Here is a 14,752-nt window from a genome sequence, read left to right on the forward strand (position 1 = left end):
AATTTTTTTTTTGTTGGCCTTATTATGTCACCATTCGTCTACTTCTAATGCTTTAATATCCCCTTCTTTATTGTTTTATGTCCCTTCTGTGTGTATGCAATCTCAATTTAAACATGGATGTCAAATACTGTTTGTTATCTTACACTCGCACAGGATAAAACAACACGTCACAGACTTGTTTGCCCTTTCTCACAAACACATCACTTTCATTCAAATAATTGCATATTAAAAGGTGATGACAGATGGTTCTTTTATTTTTTTTACCACAGTCCCAATAACATTGTTTTATAAAATCACTAAACAAAACATCAAAGTTGAAGAGCCAATCTTTTACTGTACAATCATGTTTACTTATAAGTACTCACCTTCATAAATAATAATCGTCGCTGTCAGTGCAAGATGTGCAGTTTTGCAGATTTGAGAAGAAAAAAAGTTTAAAAAAATGTGTGTTATAGTCTGTAAAATTCTGCCTTCCATAGACTTCTATTGTACTGGGGAGGCTTCTTGTAATTTTGTTGTTGTTGGTAGGAACAAAAATGTGCAAATATGAGGAATTGATCCTTAGTTATGGGCTGTTTACTTGTGCACAGAAGGTTTTGCATTCACAAACTCAACAATAATGATGAGACAAAATTGCTTAAAACCTTTAGTTTTGCATTGCAAGTTGGTAGGTTCTGACAAAGAGAGAGAGAGAGAGAGAGAGAGAGAGAGAGAGAGAGAGAGAGAGAGAGAGAGAGAGAGAGAGAGTTAGACAGGAGATAAGATTACAAACAATATTACAAACATTTACCAGACATTATGTAATAAGAGATTAAAATATAGTAATCAGCAATAGCATCTAATTTAATTCAGCACCATCAATTTGTAGAAAGTTCGCAAGCGTGTTTATAAAGCCACTCGTACGTATGGTTTTTCTGATAACTTTCAAGACACTGCTGACAGAAATGTGTATGCTTGTCATAAAGATTAGTTCGGGGAGAGGGGTGAGACATTTATTTAGATGTCGTGGATTAATAATTACGTATTTAGAAGTACAGTAGTTCTTCTGTTCATTTATTATCTGCTTTATTTTGAACCTATTTTTCGTATAGCAGCAATATGTCCAAATGTTTATCGATATTGAATTAAATGTGGTTTAATTTGGTCCATGAAAGTCGTTGAATGTTGCTCACTTGAAAATGTTTTGATAAATTATCAAACTATCTTTGGTTGGAATGTAAACCTGATAATATAATCTGCACAAAAAAATCACTCGGATTTGTGATTCATATAGGCAAGTCAAAGAAGTATACAAAAATCAGAATTGGAATAAGACGATCGCAAAAACTGTAGTAGGCCTAAGCCAATGACAATGTGTGTGTGTGTCTGTGTCTGATGCACAGCAGCCCTCCTGCCTGGTTGGGCAAAGTCCTTCGCTCCCAGCAGTCGGGCGACGAATCCATTTATCCGACGCAATTTTGATTTTTAGCGTGGAACGTCGTCTCTGTGATGAAAGAAGAAATAGTCCATGAATGTCCTACGACGCGTAGACCAATAAGTTTGATGATCGTCCAACGACGACTAGACAAGCCACGCCACATACCCTCAAGGCGATACACACACCTTCTCCCAGAAACAGCTCCGCTACAATGACGAAACCTGAAGCTGGTGACAGGAAGACGCCATATGCTGGATACCTCTCCCCCCCGGCATCCAAAAGCTGAGACAACCAGTCGTCCAGCTCCCAGGCAGGACAGCCGATTGCACAGGGAAAGGACAAACAAAGCCTGGAAAGAAACTCAACGTTCGTTAGTTACATATATATATGCTTATATAAACTAGCCTTACCTCCGTTTACAATACCATTACAATCACAATATCAAATTACGGGAAAAAAAAGATCCATATGTTATCAATTTTTTTTATAACCACATTTTCACAATAAACAAATTCACAACGTAGCTCTAACAAAATGGCGAGCAATACTATACAACGCACTGACAAGAACAAGTCAACACAAATAAAATAAACAGATCGAATCAAAGCCTACCACAGATAAAGAACTACTATCAACCACAATACAAAGACTATTGTAGTCTTATTCAAAATGTAACATGTCCAACGGCTTATGAACTCTGTAACAAGACGTCCGTCTACGACGAAATACTGGTGTGGACTGCCACGTTCACATAAAAAGAATTAAACTGTACAGCTCCCGCTACGATGTACAAAATTGTGAATAACATGGTGTAAAAACCACGGGGAAAATAACCTACCTGTTCCTAAACTCACAATAACGTTCTAAAAATGTTTAAAAAAGAGAACTAGCTATTCCCCTAAACCAGGTGAGATCCCGTGCATCTCGCCTCCCACTCAAATTTACAGGTAACTTGGTTTTGAAGTTAAAGCTGCAGAGTATCACCAAAAACACTACAGCCCTTTCTGTCACGGACTGTTACAAAGGAGAATTTTTTCTGTCCAAATTTTTTCTGTCCCACATCCAATTTGTATTATCCACCATTCCTGTATATGGCCTGTAATATAAGCGTTGACATGAGTTCGTGTCCCTATTATTTCTTGTTTTACTACTGTACCATGTGCAACGGAATAAAACCTTGTTTAAACCAAAGGTTGGAGCAAAAAAGTTGGAAAAGCACCATTTCATCAGTTTCTATGATTTTTCAAGCCCTTGTGCAGTCGGCGAGACGACAACTTCACTCAGAGTCAAGTGGTTCATATGAGCATTAAAAAAAAACAATTTCAGAAAAACTGTGTCTATTCATTGCTATCACATTACCTAACATCCTAATCTTTGGCTTGTGAAGTCGCAATACCCTGAGTGTACAGCAAAAACTACACACGTCAATACTTTTTCAGTCTTCGGTTTGCCAATGCTCCATGATAATTATGTGAACTATGTAAATGATAAAATATATCTTGCTTGATCAGGAAGGGAATTATTTAGTGGATGGGCAGGTAAATGAGTTATTTAAAAAAGTCAAAGTTTCTTGGCCAAGATTCCTTAACCTTCACCGTGCTTCGTGAGTCGGGGATGACCCAGAGCCTCACAAATGTTGTTGTTTGTTTGCTTAACGCGCAGCCGACCACGAAGGGCCATATCAGGGCGGTGCTGCTTTGACATTTAACGTGCGCCACACACGACAGAAGTCGCAGCATAGGCTTCATGTCTCGCCCAGTCACATTATTCCGACACCGGACCAACCAGTCCTAGCACTAACCCCATAATGCCAGACGCCAGGCGGAGCAGCCACTAGATTGCCAATTTTAAAGTCTTAGGTATGACCCGGCCGGGGTTCGAACCCACGACCTCCCGATCACGGGGCGGACGCCTTACCACTAGGCCAACCGTGCCGGTCCTCACAAAATTGTTTATCTCTGAAACTATTTAGAGTTTTTAATTGAGACTTCACGTAATCTCTAATCACCATACGACCTTCCCATTGCCAAACTTTTGAAAGATCATCTTTGTAAACAAACAAATAAACGATGACATAATTTGAACTACACCGTCCGGATGATGTGGGTTGTGGACGACCCATATGGAATTATGTAAGGAATTTGCAGCCCACGAACGCAGAAAAAGAAGAAGATGTAAGGAATTTTACGTTGTTTATCCTTATTTGGATGGCGTGGGTTGTGTACGACCCATACTCTGCAAAGAGGCGACAAAACGTTTATCCCTATTCGGATGGCGTGGGTCATGTACAGCCCATACTTTTAACAGCCCATACTTTTAACGTTGAATCCTTCTTTGGGAAGTAAATGGACCGTGCTGTCCAACACGTGATCCAGTGAAGGTTAAAGGGGCATTCCAGAGCAATTTTGGCTATGTCTTTTTATTAGGTGATCTGAATCTCAATCTTCCTAAATGTATTCTACTCAATTTTTACTCTCGAGGAAGTATAGTCTAAAAATATCTCACAGTGGTCAGTCTCTCCGCCTGGCAATCTCATTACAGAGTGAAGTCAGGTTTACTTGGTGATCGCTTCAAATTCCCTTTGTTCTTATATTTCACACTACCTTCCACCGTTAAAGGCAAGATATATTTCCAACTTTGACTGAACTTGTATGTCCCCCCTTTCCTAACCTAGGTGGTGGGTTCAAGTGCTAGTCTTTCGGATGAGACGAAAAACCGAGGTCCCTTCGTGTACACTACATTGGGGTGTGCACGTTAAAGATCCCACGATTGACAAAAGGGTCTTTCCTGGCAAAATTGTATAGGCATAGATAAAAATGTCCATCAAATACCCGTGGGACTTGGAATAAAGTTAAAAAAATCCATCTCACACGGCATTAAGTCTTAGGAAACATGAATACATGCATGCAGGAAAAAAAAAAAAAAAAGGGTAGCGCCGTATGTATGGCAGCTCGCTTTCCCTGGGGAGAAAGCAGCCCGAATTTCCATGAGGGTAACCTCACTGGACTGTAAATCTTATCCAATCCAATCCAATCCAATCCAATGTGCCTTTGCAGTTTACAGAAGAAAGTATAAGAACCGCGTATATGATGTTCATTTGATGCCACAAGGCTCAATGTTTCGCTTCCTCAACATTTTCCGGCAATTTTCTCCATAAACCTTTTCCTGGGACAATTATTCTGCAAAAGAAAGTTTATCCTATTGAACAAATGCCAGTTGCCTTCAAAATGCATTGCATACCGTGTTTGATTCGAACTACGAACAACACGTGTGTTGGCCGCCATCTTGGATTTCATTGCAGGTCAACTCAGTGACATTTTCGAGACGGTCGCTTTGGGAAAACAGATAATACATCTTTATTATAGCACATACAAAACTGTGAGGCAGACATCTATCTGAGTGTTTGTAAGATCCGACAACATAAAGTGAACAAATTTACATTTTACTTAAAAAAAACCCACAACTTTTGACTCAAAATATCTTGTTATTTTTGGACGTTTCTTTCTTTCTTTATTTGGTGTTTAACGTCGTTTTCAACCACGAAGGTTATATCGCGACAGGGAAAGGGGGGAGATGGGATAGAGCCACTTGTCAATTGTTTCTTGTTCACAAAAGCACTAATCAAAAGTTTGCTCCAGGGGCTTGCAACGTAGTACAATATATTAATACCTTACTGGGAGAATGCAAGTTTCCAGTACAAAGGACTTAACATTTCTTACATACTGCTTGACTAAAATCTTTACAAAAATTGACTATATTCTATACAAGAAACACTTAACAAGGGTAAAAGGAGAAACAGAATCCTTTAGTCGCCTCTTACGACATGCTGGGGAGCATCGGGTAAATTCTTCCCCCTAACACGCGAGGGGGATTTTTGGACGTCTAGTTTGTACGTCGGAGCGATAGTAAAGAGTGTACCCAAACCGCGTTTTGCTCGAAATAGGTGCTACAGACCATGGCGTCGCGCAGTACATGATTTTCATGTATAACTCAGATTTTCTTGGTGGATTAGTGATGTACATATACAAATCAACTACACTGTTATGTTCTTCTAATTCTATGTTTCCTGTACAAAAAAACATGCAGATGACATACAAGTTCACCAAATGGTTTAGCTTGTATTTGTATTCAAAGTGACCAACCATTTTTCAGAGGCTGTTTGGCATAGCTACTATTAGTACAGCAGTCCCTCTCATGAACGGACACCCTTGGGTCATAGCAAAACTGTACATTGCAGGTGGCCGGTCACGGGAAGGGTGACCACACCACCCCCTCCCCCATACACTCACACAGACACATAAACAACAGGATTGAGTCTATGCTAACCACTTCTTGTAGCTACTAGTACTTAACAATAAGAACAAACTCCTAATATTTCTTTAAACGTTCTGTAAAAAATGATTTGTATGAATGGTGTTGAAAAGAAGAGATAAAATAAATCCTGCACTGTTCACTCAGAGCAAAACCAATTGACTGTGTCTAACTTTTGACAAAGCAAGACAACTGAAGGGTTCACAGATTAGGCAACCGACTCACTGGTCAAGGCTGAGGGGAAACAAGAGTATCTTGTCATGAAAGAGGTTACACACAGCCACGCGATGCTGAGAACTGTGGCCGATTTTTCACTCTCTTTTGCTCAGGACCTTCATCAACTGTGGCTTCTGTTGTTTACATCCAACAGACAAGAATAAAGAGCAAAGTGCATTTTCATGTTGGCATCTTCGCATGTACTCCACTGCTGACCAAAACTAACCCCCCCCCTCCTAATGGGTACACGTGCACTCAAGTTATCAGTGACTGTCATCACGTCTTTGCGGCTGTGACATTTGTACCAAGAGCCGGAGGGACTGCTCTGTTATTGATTTTCTTGTGGTGAAAATTTTGATGGTCTGTCCGTACATTGGAGGTATGACCTGCTGTTGGGACCAAAAATGAGTGTCCGCGTCCACGTTTTCCAGGTGGCCGTTTGAGGAAGGGGGGGGGGGCAAATATAGAAGGAAAACACTCCGTGCCGAGCAAATGTGTCTGTACATGTCAGGTGTCTGCTCACGCTGGGGACCGTACATTGCAGGGACTGCTGTAATACTAATACCAAGTTAAATTAATCAGCTCCTACAAACTTAAATTCAAAAGAGAGTACAATACAAACAGACACCCAGATTGTAGGTGTGGGATTGGACGTGACTCAGTTTGCAACTTGTCTTTTTCAGGCAAGGCTAAAAAAAATTCCTGTGAGAAATCAAGTGACTATAAATGTAACACAAAAACAAAAACCTTCAAAGCATCCTGTTTGGATGATGCTTGCCACTGCGTCGTGTCTGTGCTGGTAGAAGGTTTTATAAAACACCATGGCACTTCCAAGAAGCACTGAAGCGTAAGAGCCGCTTCTCAAGATTGGAACACTGGTGAACGATCTCCGGTTGAAGAGCAGCTTCCTGGTTCCTGACCAACTGCATTTCTTCATGGCACTTGTCCAGTGATGACTGTGAACCTGCAACAAACATGTAATAAAATCGTGATCTTTTCACAATCGTGTAGTAATAATTAAAAAAAAAAAAGTGTTATCAATAAACCGTTGCACAAGCCAAGAAGCTAAACTAGATTACTCCAGTTCTCATGATGCCGATGTCTTGGCAATTTTTTCCCTTTTGTTTTAGTACATTTGATTCGTCAATTCATTTATCTAAAAAAATGGCTACTTGATCATACCTCTTGTAATTTTTATTTTCATTTTCATTACTTTATTGTCCCATCGCTGGGAAATTTGGGTCGCTTCCTCCCAGTGGAAAGCTAGCAGCAATAGAGTCCCGCTACCCAGGTGTCTGCGTGTTTAGGTGTATACAGCCACCTGCACTTATGGCAGAATGACCAAGGTCTTTTACGTGCCATTGTGATGACACGGGGGTGGGACATGGCTTCCTTCTCTGGGTCTGCACATAAAGTTGACCCGTGTCTGTCGCGGCTCAAATTCCAACCTTCAACCTTCCGATCACAAGTCCAGTGCTCTACCAACTGAGCTACCGGGCCCCCTGCAAAGATTGGTTACACTGTATTGATAACCCGATAACGTCATATTCAGATTTCCAATGGCCTAACAAGCATATAACTCTTTGTCAATTAAAATCCCAGAGATTCAACACCTTGGCTGGAAGTTGAGAGGACATGTTATGTTATATGAAGTCTTATATCACGCGCGTATCTCCAGACTCTGACTCAAGACGCAGGGATCTATTTATGCCGTGTGAGATGGCATTTTTTACACAATACATCACGCATTCATATCGACCAGCTGATCGCAGCCATTTCGGCGCATATCCTACTTTTCTAAGTCACACGGGTATTTTGGTGGACATTTTTTATCTATGCCTACAATTTTGCCAGGAAAGACCCTTTTGTCAATCGTGGGATCTTTAACGTGCACACCCCAATATAGTGTACACGAAGGGACCTCGGTTTTTTCGTCTCATCCGAAAGACTAGCATTTGAACCCACCACCTAGGTTAGGAAAGGGGGAAGAAAATTGCTAACGCGCTGACCCAGGGTCGAACTCGCAACCTCTCGCTTCCGAGCGCAAGTGCGTTACCACTCGGCCACCCATACATATGTAGAAGTTATTTACATCAGACAAAATCCGGGAATAAGTTTAGGTGATGAATATGGAATATGTTAATAATGATGATCCAAATTTTTGCCCCGACAGGAGGCTTCTTCAGGGTTATATTTATATATAGATATCATATATAAATAAATATATATCTATATATACATTCCTGCTAAATATTGAACAATGCTAGGAAGATAACTTTCAATTTCATTATTTTTACTTTCACCTTACACCCCTTTGCCACTTAGACTCGAATTTGCGAGCGTGGCACTCACTCGCGTCAGTAGCAAAATGTCCAGGTCACTTGACAAACCTGACGCTCAGGGGACTCTGTGGCTCAGTCGGTAGAGCGTCTGTACTATTTAGGGGGTATGGTGTTATTTTCCTGGATGGGGTACGAGTCCCCTAGAGAGTAGGGTGGATGATTTTTCAGTCTATCCAGGGTCGACTTAAGTAAGACTCTTAGTGCCTACTCTTGACCTGTGCATCACATGCAGACCATCAAATGCGCACGGAAAAGATCCTGCTGCACAGTCTGATTAGACTGTGGTTGAAGACGCATACAGATAGTGATACCCAGCATGCAAAATTATAGTGACACTGACAGTAATGGTCGACCAAGATCTATGGTCACTCAACAGAAGAAAAAGAAGAAGAAGAAGAAGAAGAAGAAGAAGAAGAAGAAGAAGAAGAAGAAGAAGAAAAAGCCACGACTGAAAAGTTGGTTGTGTCTAAACTACATCAATACACACTTGTTTGTTGTCTTTTCAACTGCAGCGTGTATTTTTCTAATGCAAACTATTTTTCATTTCTGAGTCACGGAAAGACATTCAAAGCAAAATAGTACCAAATCATACTTACAGTAACACTGGCATGGAGGCTTGGCCTTTTCGGAGTCAATGCCATCTTTGCTAGCTAGTGTTTCAGTCTTTCACCCCTACACTGTGAACACACAAATACATACATGTACTTGATCATACCTCTATTAAACAAGAAGAGCAAACGCTCGATCGAGTCACTTTCGCAGTTCTGAATATTATATGAGGCATCAGATGGACAGGAAGAAATTGCTATTCACAACACAATGAGTCACGTTCACATAAAATTTGAGCCCGGTCACTTTTATAGTTTCCGAGAAAAGCCCAACGTTAAGTTGTGTGTTGCCGAACAGAAAAGGCTAGTTATCTCCCTTGTTTTTCTGATAACGTTCGTAAAAGGCTACAGATGTAAATACTTTGATGTAAAGAATAATCCTACAAAGTTTCAATCACATCCGATGAACTTTGTCAAAGATATAAAATGTCTAATTTTTCCTTTGACGCTGACCTGTGACCTTGAAAAAGGTCAAAGGTCAACGAAACCATCGTTAAAGTGTAGAGGTCATTGGAGGTCACGACTAAACAAAATATGAGCCCGATCGCTTTGATAGTTTCCGAGAAAAGTCCAACGTTAAGGTGGTGTCTACGGACGGCCGGCTGGCCGGACGGCCGGCCGGACAGACTAACACTGACCGATTACATAGAGTCACTTTTTCTCAAGTGACTCAAAAATAAAGATTTTATATATTTTACAGGTAAAAAAAAAAATCATTTCATTTCAACGTTGTTTGGAATGCAGCTGTGCTGAATCTTATACTGTATATATATATTAAGACTGGCCTTAAGGAATGACTTGCAAGAACAGAAATATTTTCAAGCAACTGACCTGACTGACCAACACCAAGCTCCTTCAGTAGAACGGCAACAGCTCTCGCAGTCCTCAGCCCCTCTTTCAGAATGTCCAGGCTAACCCTCGTGCTTCAGCCACCTGGCCGCTGGGCCTTCAGTGGCGTTAGGGGTGTGAGATGGAGAGAACATCTCAATCTCCTTTGACCGTTGCATTTCTTGGGTTGGCCTTTTTGGAGTCGATGCCATCTTTGCTAGCTGCGCTAGTGTTTCACCACTACACTGTGAACACACAAATACATACATGTGCTTGAATAGAATGGCTCTATTAAAAAATAAAGAAATTGTATATTTTACAGGTATTGAATCAGTGACCATTTCGCTGTCAAGCCATATCTTAAATTAATAATCCTGTCGGTGGTGTCAGCGACAGAGAAAAAAACACCGCCTACTTATCTGTAAAAAAAATTTTTTTACATTTTATTTCCACATAGTTTGGAATGCAGCTGTGCTGAATCTTACTGTATATATATACCGAGCAACAAATGAAACCCGAAAACAATCGTCATTGTTTGATTGACAAAATCTCCAAAAATTATAGAGTTAGAATTATCAAATCACAAAAGTTTGATGAAGGCATGTTTGACCTTGCTTTTGTGTGATTATTTTGATGCTGCGACAGTTTCAACAAATGGGACAAGCAGGTTTCACGTGAAACACATAATGCGCGCTCGCAGCACATGCAAGTGGAGCAGGAGAAATCTGATGTGTGAGATGTGTTCACTAATGCATCAGCAACCAAAAGAGACCATGGCACCCTTGCTGCCAGTCTCACTTTTGAAACAGCCAGGATGCCAAGATTGACACCACCAAAATGCCAGGTCGATTTAAAGCTGGGGATGATCCAGAAGCACTGGCATGTGCTTTAAACGTGCATATGTCAACACTCTATCACCTTCAGCAATGTTCACATTAGAAGCACTGCAGTTATGCAACGCGGTAGATTATTCGCATTACCTCAATAAGAAAATATCGCAATTTCCTGACACGTCTTCGAGATCGATTCAATACAGCCACTAACACTACCAGGAACATTATTGGAAGCCACCAGCGTCCGATCAGTAGCTAGAGAGCGCGATGAAGACTGATTGAACGAGACCTCCAAAACTTCGTTAACGTTAAACCTGCTTGTCCCGTGTGTTGAAAGTCGCAGCATCATAATAATCACACAACAGTTAGTCAAATATGCCTTCATCAAACTTTTGTGGTTTGATAATTCTAACTTTGTAATTGACAATTGTTCAAAATTTTGTCAAACATTCCAGAATTTATTCGCGTTTCTTTTGTTGCTCAGTATATATATATATATATATTAAGACTGGCCTTAAGGAATGACTTGTAAGAACAGAAGGATTTTCAAGCAACTGATCCCTACCTGACTGACCAACACCAAGCTCCTTCAGTAGAACGGCAACTGCTTTCCAACAGCTCTCGCAGTCCTCAGCCCCTCTTTCAGAATGTCCAGGCTAACCCTCGTGCTTCAGCCACCTGGCCGCTGGGCCTTCAGTGGCGTTAGGGGTGTGAGATGGAGAGAACATCTCAATCTCCTTTGACCGTTGCATTTCTTGGGTTGGCCTTTTTGGAGTCGATGCCATCTTTGCTAGCTAGTGTTTCACCACAACACTGTGAACACACAAATACATACATGTACTTAAAAAGAATGGCTCTATTAAAAAATAAAGAAATTATATATTTTACAGGTATTGAATCAGTGACCATTTCCCTGTCAAGCCATATCTTAAATTAATAGTCCTGTTGGTGGTGTCTGCGACAGAGAAAAAAACACCGCCTACTCATCTGTAAAAAAAAAAAAAAATCATTTCCATGTTGTTTGGAATGCAGCTGTGCTGAATCTTACTGTGTATATTAAGACTGGTCTTAAGGAATGACTTGTAAGATCAGAAGGATTTTTAAGCAACTGATCCCTACCTGACTGACCAACACCAAGCTCCTTCAGTAGAACGGTAAAGTTGCTTTCTCGCAGTCCTCAGCCCCTCTTTCAGAATGTCCAGGCTAACCCTCGTGCTTCAGCCACCTGGCCGCTGGGCCTTCAGTGGCGTTAGGGGTGTGAGACAGAGAGAACATCTCAATCTCCTTTGACCGTTGGATTTCTTGGGTGATGCAGGGTGGAGTTCTCAGGGACAAGGTTAGAGGTTTTTCGACCAGCCATGGGGGTGAGACTTTTCAAGGCTGGCGCACCACAGGCACACTTCTGGGACTTTTTCTCTCAGCTTTGTCAAGAAGTCGATGAATCTGTAAATGTTTGACATCAATATGAAAATCTATAAATTGTTTAAGTCATAATGACAGTCTAGTCTTCAAAAGTGTTGCTCATCGAAAGGAAAATCTGCAACAAGTTAAATGGAAAAACAAAATGATGAGAAACAGGGAAAAAAAGACAACAAAAGTACAGTTTTGCAGCAGGCACTAGTGGCATCTAGACATGGTTCTTATGGTGTAAAAACCCGCATGCAAAGATTATCCAATAAAAATAAACCAGAAAACAGAAACAGGAGAATTTTTTGTTTGTTTATTCGTTTGCTTAACGCCCAGCCAACCACGAAGGGCCATATCAGGGCAGTGCTGCTTTGACATATAACGTGCGCCACACACAAGACAGAAGTCGCAGCACAGGCTTCATGTCTCACCCAGTCATATTATTCTGACACCGGACCAACCAGTCCTAGCACTAACCCCATAATGCCAGACGCCAGGCGGAGCAGCCACTAGATTGCCAATTTTAAAGTCTTAGGTATGACCCGGCCGGGGTTCGAACCCACGACCTCCCGATCACGGGGCGGACGCCTTACAACTAGGCCAACCGTGCCGGTCTAGAAACAGGAGAAGGAGAAAGAGTTAAAGCAAAGAGAGAGGGAGAGAGTTAAAGCAGAGAGAGAGAGAGAGAGAGAGAGAGAGAGAGAGAGAGAGAGAGAGAGAGAGAGAGAGAGAGAGAGAGAGTCAAAGGGAGAGAGAAAGGGAGACAAAGATAGTAAGGGAAAGGGGATTGGAGATTTGGTTGTTTTTTGACGTACATTCAACCAATATGGGTAATCTTAAACTTTACCGCGAGATCAAGTTCTGCTCCAACAAGACCTGGATGCCCTGGCTGAATGGGAGACCACATGGAAAATGAGCTTTAACCCCAGCAAACTGATGCAACACCATCCACATCAACCATGAAAGAGGCAAAATCGCACACCTGTTTGACTACGTTCTTCACGGTCAAAAGCTAGAAACCGTCGCAAGCTGCAAGTACCTAGGGGTAACAATCTTGTACAATTTCACATGGACCCACCATATCAACAATGTGGCTGCTAAAGGGAACCGGACTATTGGTTTTCTGCGACGCAACTTCAGGGAGTGTACCCAAAAGGCGAAGACGGCAACCTACACCACATGGTCAGGCCCACCCTGGAGTATGCTCCACTGGAAAAGGTCCAGCGACAAGGTATGGGTTCAACAACTACACAGACAGGAACCCTGGCTCCGTTACCACTATGCTCAACAAACTCAACTGAGACAGCATGGAGACCCGCCGTCGAAACATGTGACTAGTGAGATTGTACAAAAACAATAACTCACTAGTAGCCATCGCCGCAGCGGCATACACCTATCCCTCTGACCCTCGAACACGCCCTCCACCCAGCCCTTTCAAACTCATTATTCCCCCCCCCCCCCCCCCCCCCACAATCTCCGAATGGAATAAGTTGCCAACACTGGTATCGTCGGCGTCCTACCTGGAGTCGTTTCGCTCCTGTCTCAGCGGCAGTCTCCTGCAGTCGGGCATGCGAGCCCCTTGAACGCACTCTCCCCTGTACATAGTTTTAACCTCCCCACCTTTTTAATCTCCCTGTTTGCTGGAGCTAGCCACTCTCGGTAACAGTGACTCAACCTGAGTCTGAGACGTTCGCAAGAACCCAGTCCTCTACGGAAGAAGAAGAAGAAGACCGTGTTAAATTCATAGCTTATAATTCAGAGGCATTTAAGTATCCTTCTTCTTCTTCTTCTTCTACGTTCCCGGCCATACATCTAGATGTCCAGTCCAGTGTTGAGTGCAAATCCCGCAGTATAAGTATCCAAATTTGTGGAACCTGCACTTGTAATCATAACAAGTCATTTTAGATCCCTTTGAAGTTACGGAATGAACTCCGATGAACTATACGAATGCATTTTGTTTACATGGCCATGGGTCAAAGAAGGAATTAACGGACAAGGGGGACAACTCTTTCGCGTAACTGACGTCCGCCATTTTCGGTGCATTTTCGTCGATTGAACAACATTAATTAATTATGCTTAAGTTTGAAGCTCATTCCGTCAATCAATTTCCACGACAAATGTTCTTTGGCTTGGAATTGTATCAAAAATAAGTGAAGAATGCCATGTCTATGAATTTAACACGCGTTGCCTACCCGTAACTGGGTTAGAATGAGAACAGCCAAGCCAAGTGAAGAAAATCAACGTAAGTATATGACACTTCTTCAACAAATGAAGCCTCTTACCTAGTCATACAGAAATAAAGTCGAGTACTTCGTCAGCCACAATGTAAAGCTTTCCCTCTCCACGGGTCACCGTCATGAACTAGCCGGAAGTCGCCTGTGACACGAACGAACGCTGTCTGCAAGGGGCCATTTGATTGGAAATTAATTATTGATGACGCGACTTCCTTCCCTGTTTTGTAAAGTACCTTTTGATTGAGACTAAGTTTCATCCAACTTTATCTGTTGATGACCCGTGCCTTGATACCATTGAGATCATAGGAGATGCACAGCAGTGCCGATACCAGGTTTCTTTAGCTTCACTTTAAAATGATATCAGAACGATAGTTATTCACTTGAAAGTGAACACAGGAGAGTTGTATACAGACAGATCTAGATCTAGTGTCTCTCTTTCTTGCACAGTGTCACCTAAGCTTACTGTGTGTGTGGGTGTGTATGTGTGACGGAGTGATTGAGTTTGTGTTACTGTTTGTCTATTTCTTACGTGAGCCTTGAAGGCTTCGCCTCTTGT

General features: G+C 41.8%; 1 long non-coding RNA gene across 1 annotated transcript; it reads right to left on the reverse strand.

The window, feature by feature from the left end:
* Positions 1-236: 236 nt before the first annotated feature.
* Positions 237-14,449, reverse strand: LOC138956632 (uncharacterized). Its single transcript, XR_011452730.1, has 7 exons — positions 14,245-14,449; positions 11,675-11,998; positions 11,121-11,368; positions 9,726-9,967; positions 8,883-8,963; positions 6,692-6,908; positions 237-1,766 (listed from the first exon to the last, which is right to left on the reverse strand). It is a non-coding gene; the product is annotated as an uncharacterized lncRNA (long non-coding RNA).
* Between the last annotated feature and the right edge of the window lie 303 nt (positions 14,450-14,752).

This window comes from Littorina saxatilis, unplaced genomic scaffold (assembly GCF_037325665.1).
Source record: "Littorina saxatilis isolate snail1 unplaced genomic scaffold, US_GU_Lsax_2.0 scaffold_1241, whole genome shotgun sequence".
Classification (NCBI taxonomy): domain Eukaryota; kingdom Metazoa; phylum Mollusca; class Gastropoda; order Littorinimorpha; family Littorinidae; genus Littorina; species Littorina saxatilis.